The sequence below is a fragment of the Bison bison genome, unplaced genomic scaffold, assembly GCF_000754665.1.
Source record: "Bison bison bison isolate TAMUID 2011002044 unplaced genomic scaffold, Bison_UMD1.0 scf7180017864482, whole genome shotgun sequence".
Classification (NCBI taxonomy): domain Eukaryota; kingdom Metazoa; phylum Chordata; class Mammalia; order Artiodactyla; family Bovidae; genus Bison; species Bison bison.
Window position 1 is genome coordinate 118,171 of NW_011495042.1, and position 5,567 is coordinate 123,737.

Sequence of the window (5,567 nt, forward strand, 5' to 3'; positions counted from 1 at the left end):
GACGGTGCCCCAACGTTAGCCTCCTCAAGCATCTGCCTTGCAGCCGCTCTTCCCGGAATCAGCGACTGGGAGGAGCTGCGGGTCTCCGGGAGCCCCCCACCGCTCCCTGGCTTCCAGCTGCATTCAAGACCGTCCTGCCTGCTCCAGTGCAGGCAAAGCTGTGGCTCCCTTTTCAGGCTGCAATTCCTAGTAGCCTCGTTTGAAAGTGTGCTTCGTGTACCACAAAGCAGGGGCACCAAAAGGGGAAACAAAAAGAGGAGGATTCAGGTGGGTTATCAGTGTATACTTTTTAAAATAAATATGTCAAAGTAGTCATGGAAGAACAACTGATCTTTGTTGGGTCTCTCTATACTTCATTCGTAGTTTATTTTGGATGACACGGACTGGAATCCATCTCAGTCTTTTCAGTGTCTAATCCCTTCCCTCTTGGGTGGTCCTGACCAACTGCTAGACCCTAAAGAAATAAGAAGATCTATGTTTCAATCCTGGCTCTGCCCCTAACTAGTTGTGTGCCTTTCTGGACTTCAGAGGTCTATTTCCTTTCATTTGACCTAGACCTGCTAGGTCTAGAAAGATCTAGAAAGAACCAGACAGCTTGTGATTTCTCTACTGGGACAGTGATCTCTCTCTTCTCCTGTCTCTAGAAAGGGACCTGCTCTGGCTCTGGGAGAAGCATCTCCGTCTTGGAGATGTGCATGGAGATGAAGGACTCCTCCCGTAATCATCTGGAGGGCAACGACCCCAAGAAGAAGGTGGGCCATGATTTCTGCTTCTCTTTTCACCATTCGAGAGTTCCGCTCTTCCTTGGCAGCCACGGTGTTCCTCCGTCTAGCTCTCAGACAGCATCAGCTGCATCTCCAGGATCTTCAAATTCAACAAAAGCCAAGCCAGGAGGGTCACACTTTGGAGTGGTCTATAAATAGCCAAAGTGAAAGTCACTCAGTCGTGTCTGACTCTTTGTGACCCCATGGACTGTACAATCCATGGAATTCTCCAGGCCGGAATACTGGAGAGGGTAGCCTTTCTTTCCCTTCTCCAGGGAATCTTCCCAACCCAGGGGTCGAAGCCAGGTCTTCCACATTGCAGGCGGATTCTTTACCAGCTGAGCCGCAAGGGAAGCCCATAAGAGCCAGAAGCTTGTTCCAGTTCGGTCTTGTTACCACTGTTTCCAAAATTACCTGCATTAACTTGACAGTCTAATGGACCAGAATCATGAAGTCTTTTGAGATCTTGGGTTAAAAATGGGGAGGTTCAAATCCACACACCCTAGGCTGGGTCTTCCTGGTCCCCTCCCGCCTGGCACCCCTGGATGCTCTCACACACTAGGCATCCATGAAATTGGCAGCAGAGGTCTTATCTAATAAAAAATGGACTTGGACAGCACCCCCGTCCCTCTGACCCAGGACTCCTCTCCCTTTCTTGTGCCCCTGTTCTCACCTTTGCTGACACCCCCAAGGAATGCCCTTCTTTTCCAGAAAATTCATTTATTCTTGTAAAAATGAATAATATAATTATTGAAATTTAAAACTCAGTTGATGAGTTAAATTATAGATGAGACCCAACTGAAGAGATAATGCACTGGAGAAATATGCCAGAAAATTCTTTAGAATGTAACGGTAAGACAGATGTTTATTGTACTTATACTGATGAGGAGAGTAGGAAAGAGGTAGAAAGAGAGGAGAAACAGAATATAATGAAAAGGTCTCGCTACATCAAATTTGAGTCCCCAAAGGAAAGAATAGAGAAAATGGAAGAAAGTTAATTTTTAAAGGAAGAGTGCCTGATGAAAAACTTGAATCCACAAAATCAAGAAAACCCATGAATCCTAAACAGAGTAAACAAGAAGAAAGCCACAGCTGGGCACATAATGTGGGCAGAATACCAAAGACGGAGGATTTTGGGCTCATTCTGGATTGAAAGCCAGAGCATTTAACACAGGGACAATTTAACAGCTGTTCACCAGCAACAGTGGGAGACTTAAGACTAGAGGAGGCTGTCCACGAACCGTAGATGGTCAAGTTAGAATGTGTAACTGGCAAAACCACCTTGCAAGAAGGAGAGCAAAAGGAAGAGAATCACAGATAAACAAAAACAGCGAGTTCCCCACCAAGAAAACCGAACTACGTGAACTTCTTCTAAAGGATACACTTCAAAAGCATGGGAAAGAATCCCAGAAGGTCAGTAATGCAACAGGGCCTGGGGACCAAGCACAGTGGCCAATACACAGATGTGAGTGTGGGAACACGGCAGGTGGGCACTGCTGGCTCACATGCCCCCGCTAGGCTGTGTGCTCCGGAGACCAGGGACCATGAACGCATAGCAGACAGGCTCTGAGAGTGCCCCACAGCCTCACAAGACTTCCACTCGGAATCTGCGCCACCCTGTTCCCTGGAGACTGTTAGGAGTGTTATTTTCAGAGAGAAGACTGCTCAGGTTAACAAAGGTAGTTCGGACATCTTTCTTTCAATATATTCTTGTAAGTGGTATGTTACACATTATTGCGATCTTTGGTATTTTTCAAATACAAACCAAAAAAAGTGATTTTTCTATTGAAACCAAAAGCAATGAATCTTGGGATCCAATTGTCATTTGACGCTTGTATTCATAACAAACACCCGTGGCTTCAGGTTACGAAAAAACAAAGGCTTTGAGTTGGCTGCCAAAGCAAAGCCAACCTCCTCAGTCTAGTTTTAGTGGGTTTTTTTTAAGACATCTTGGGACTTCCCTGGTGGTCCAGTGTTTAAGACTCTGTTCTTCCAGTGCAGGGGGCCCAGATTCAATCCTTCGTTGGGAAACTAAGATCCTCCATGCTGCATGACTTGGCCAAAAAGAAAAAGACAGTTTCATTACTGTTGAAATTGGTTCACTGTAAAAAATAAAAGCAGGATGATAATGCTGTTAAGTGTCATTGTCCTCCCCACCTTATTCCTAATCACACATGTCCCTCTGAAGAGAGAGCCTCTGTTAAGTTTGTCATATCCCTTTCTGGATACTTTTCTATGTGGTTATAGTATTGATATTGGGTACATATGAATATGGGTGTGTGTCATTTCTATCTGTATTCACACACACACATATATCTTTGTATAAGTGGGTTACATATATATGTCCATCTATATAGTACACGTATGTATATATATATATTACACTAATAAATGTATGCATATATACATGCACCCAGATCCATATGTCTACATTTATCTCTCTCTATATATACTATATATAACATAAAATATCTAAACTTTTATAATTAAATTTTATTTATTATTAATTGAAGGATAATTGCTTTACAATATTGTGTTGGTTTCTGCCAAGCATCAACATGAACTAAATTTTTTTTTGATATGGCAATTTCACTTCTAGGAATTTATTCCTCTGTAAATACTTACATGAGGTATATCTACAAGAATGTTCACTGAAGTGTTACTTGAATATAAAAAATAAGACATATACATGTGTGTGTGTGTGTATATATATATATATATATATATAAAGAGACAGGAGAGAAAGTTCTTTTTCTGCGGAAGTGCACATCTGGGAGGTCTTGCCCATCAGAGTGCACAGCCACGCTGTATCCATGGTAACGGTCCAGGCTGCCATATGCGTGGCTGCCGTACGCATAGACAGTCATCGCTCAAATGCTCCCCTAGGGCTGGATGTCTCGATTGTTCACTTTTTTTTTTCCCTTTTAGTATTTACACATGATCTTCAGTGAAGATTCTTGTACATACAGTTCAGTGCAAGCAGTTAGGCAGGATAAGTTCCTAAAGTGGATTTGTTCCTAGAGATCAAGCGGCGGAGACTTTGACGTTTTAATCGGCCTGGCCCCCCTGCCTTCAGTGCAGCCGTGTTCATGTCCACTTCCACCCACCAGTGTAGGAGCGTGTTGAAGGCCCACCCGGTTTCCAGGCTGCTGCCACCCTTCTCTTAGTTGACTCCTCTCCCCCACGAAAGTGGACAACTTGCCCTTTTCCAAATGCCACGGCCACCTGAAGTTCGCATACAGGGCACTCAGAGCACCACCACCACAGAATGCTTCCTTCCTGGGCCAAGTTGGGGAAACCCGGCATTAACTTCCACATACTTTCCTTATTACAGGGCTTCTCCAAATCCTTTACCTGTGGGACACATTTCCAGAGAGGAGAGAGTGTTTTCCAAACCTATTTGCCTGTAGCCCTTTTCCTGTGGAGCTGGGTTGCTGAGGACTGGTTTTGCGGGCGCTGGTGTCTCCTCTGCGGTCATCCTCACTTGATTCTCACGCGGTGGGGTTGCTCCCATCTCAGGGATGAGGACACTTATGCTCATCTATAGGTGAGTCACTTTTGCTTACTTGGCCACCAACAGCAGAGGTGGGAGTTGATGTTTGTGCTTCAGTTGCCTTACTTAGTCCTCCCACGTCCAAGCTGCCTTCCTAAGACTGTCAGTTCTGGATTTGGGCTTCAGCTCCCTGAGCCCAGAAGCCACTTCTAGGTGGCTGAAACACCACTCCATTCCCATGAGACTTCACTTCCTAATTTACCTGGGGAAACTCTCCCTTGCCTTCTCTTCCTTGGGCTCATGCTGGTTTCAGAATAAGGGAAGAAGTTGGGAACACTTAAATTCAGAGAGGGAAGTAAATTGTGCCTGCACCTCGGCAGAGGACACCTCCTGGCCACTCATGTTCCAGGGATGCTGGGTCTCTCCCCCGACATGCATAGGTGTTTGTTTTCCTGAGCCCCAGTCCTGGACTTCCCTGGTGGCTCAGATGGTAAAGAATTTGCCTGCGGTGCAGTAGACCCGGGTTCAATCCCTCGGTTGGGAAGATCCCTTGGAGAAGGGAATGGCAGCCACTCTAGTATTCTTGCTTGGAGAATCCCAAGGACTGAGAAGCCTGGCAGGCTACAGTCCACGGGGTCACAAAGAGTCGGACACGACTGAGCGACTGACACACACAGTTCTGGGTGAGTTAATGCTGTGATTCAGCTACAGTTCCGTCTCAGCAATTCCCAGCCTGGGAGACACCCTGTCTCTCCCCTACTCCCTGCCCCACGCCTACCCTGCACCTTGAGGGCAAGGGCAGCTGGGCCGGTGGAAGCTGGGGCTGCTCACCAGCCTGGCATTTGCCAGCACCCAAACAACTGGGTTGTGGAGGGGGGAAGCTTGACAAGCCTTGGCAGCCGCCAAGCTAGCCAGGTGAGTAGGGAAAGCGGCCAGGCGGGGCCGAAAGAGGGTGCGACGACAGGTCTGGGAGCTGCAAGGCCTGCCCAGACATCTGGCTGGCTCGGGAAGCCAGGTGTGCTGACGAGTGTGGGCTGACCCGGAGCCCAGGCCACCGGGCATCTGATGAGCAGTGCTGGGTGAGGGAATGGGTGGATGGAAAGCTCATATTCATTATCTGCAAAACACAGCTAATAGCAGGGTGGTGTGAGAACGAAATGACAATACACATAAGGAACTTAGGACGGTTCCAGTAAGTGCTCAAAAATGCCAGATCTGACTATTGTGAATCTGACACAGAGGGTCCAGTGGGTTCATCGCTCAACCTCCACAGAACTCAGAAACAACAGACAAATGCAAAGAGCAGCAAA

The 5,567-nt window shown here is 46.7% G+C and overlaps 1 pseudogene; it reads right to left on the reverse strand.

Moving 5' to 3' along the window:
• Positions 1-532: 532 nt before the first annotated feature.
• Positions 533-3,631, reverse strand: LOC105004763 (annotated as a pseudogene).
• Between the last annotated feature and the right edge of the window lie 1,936 nt (positions 3,632-5,567).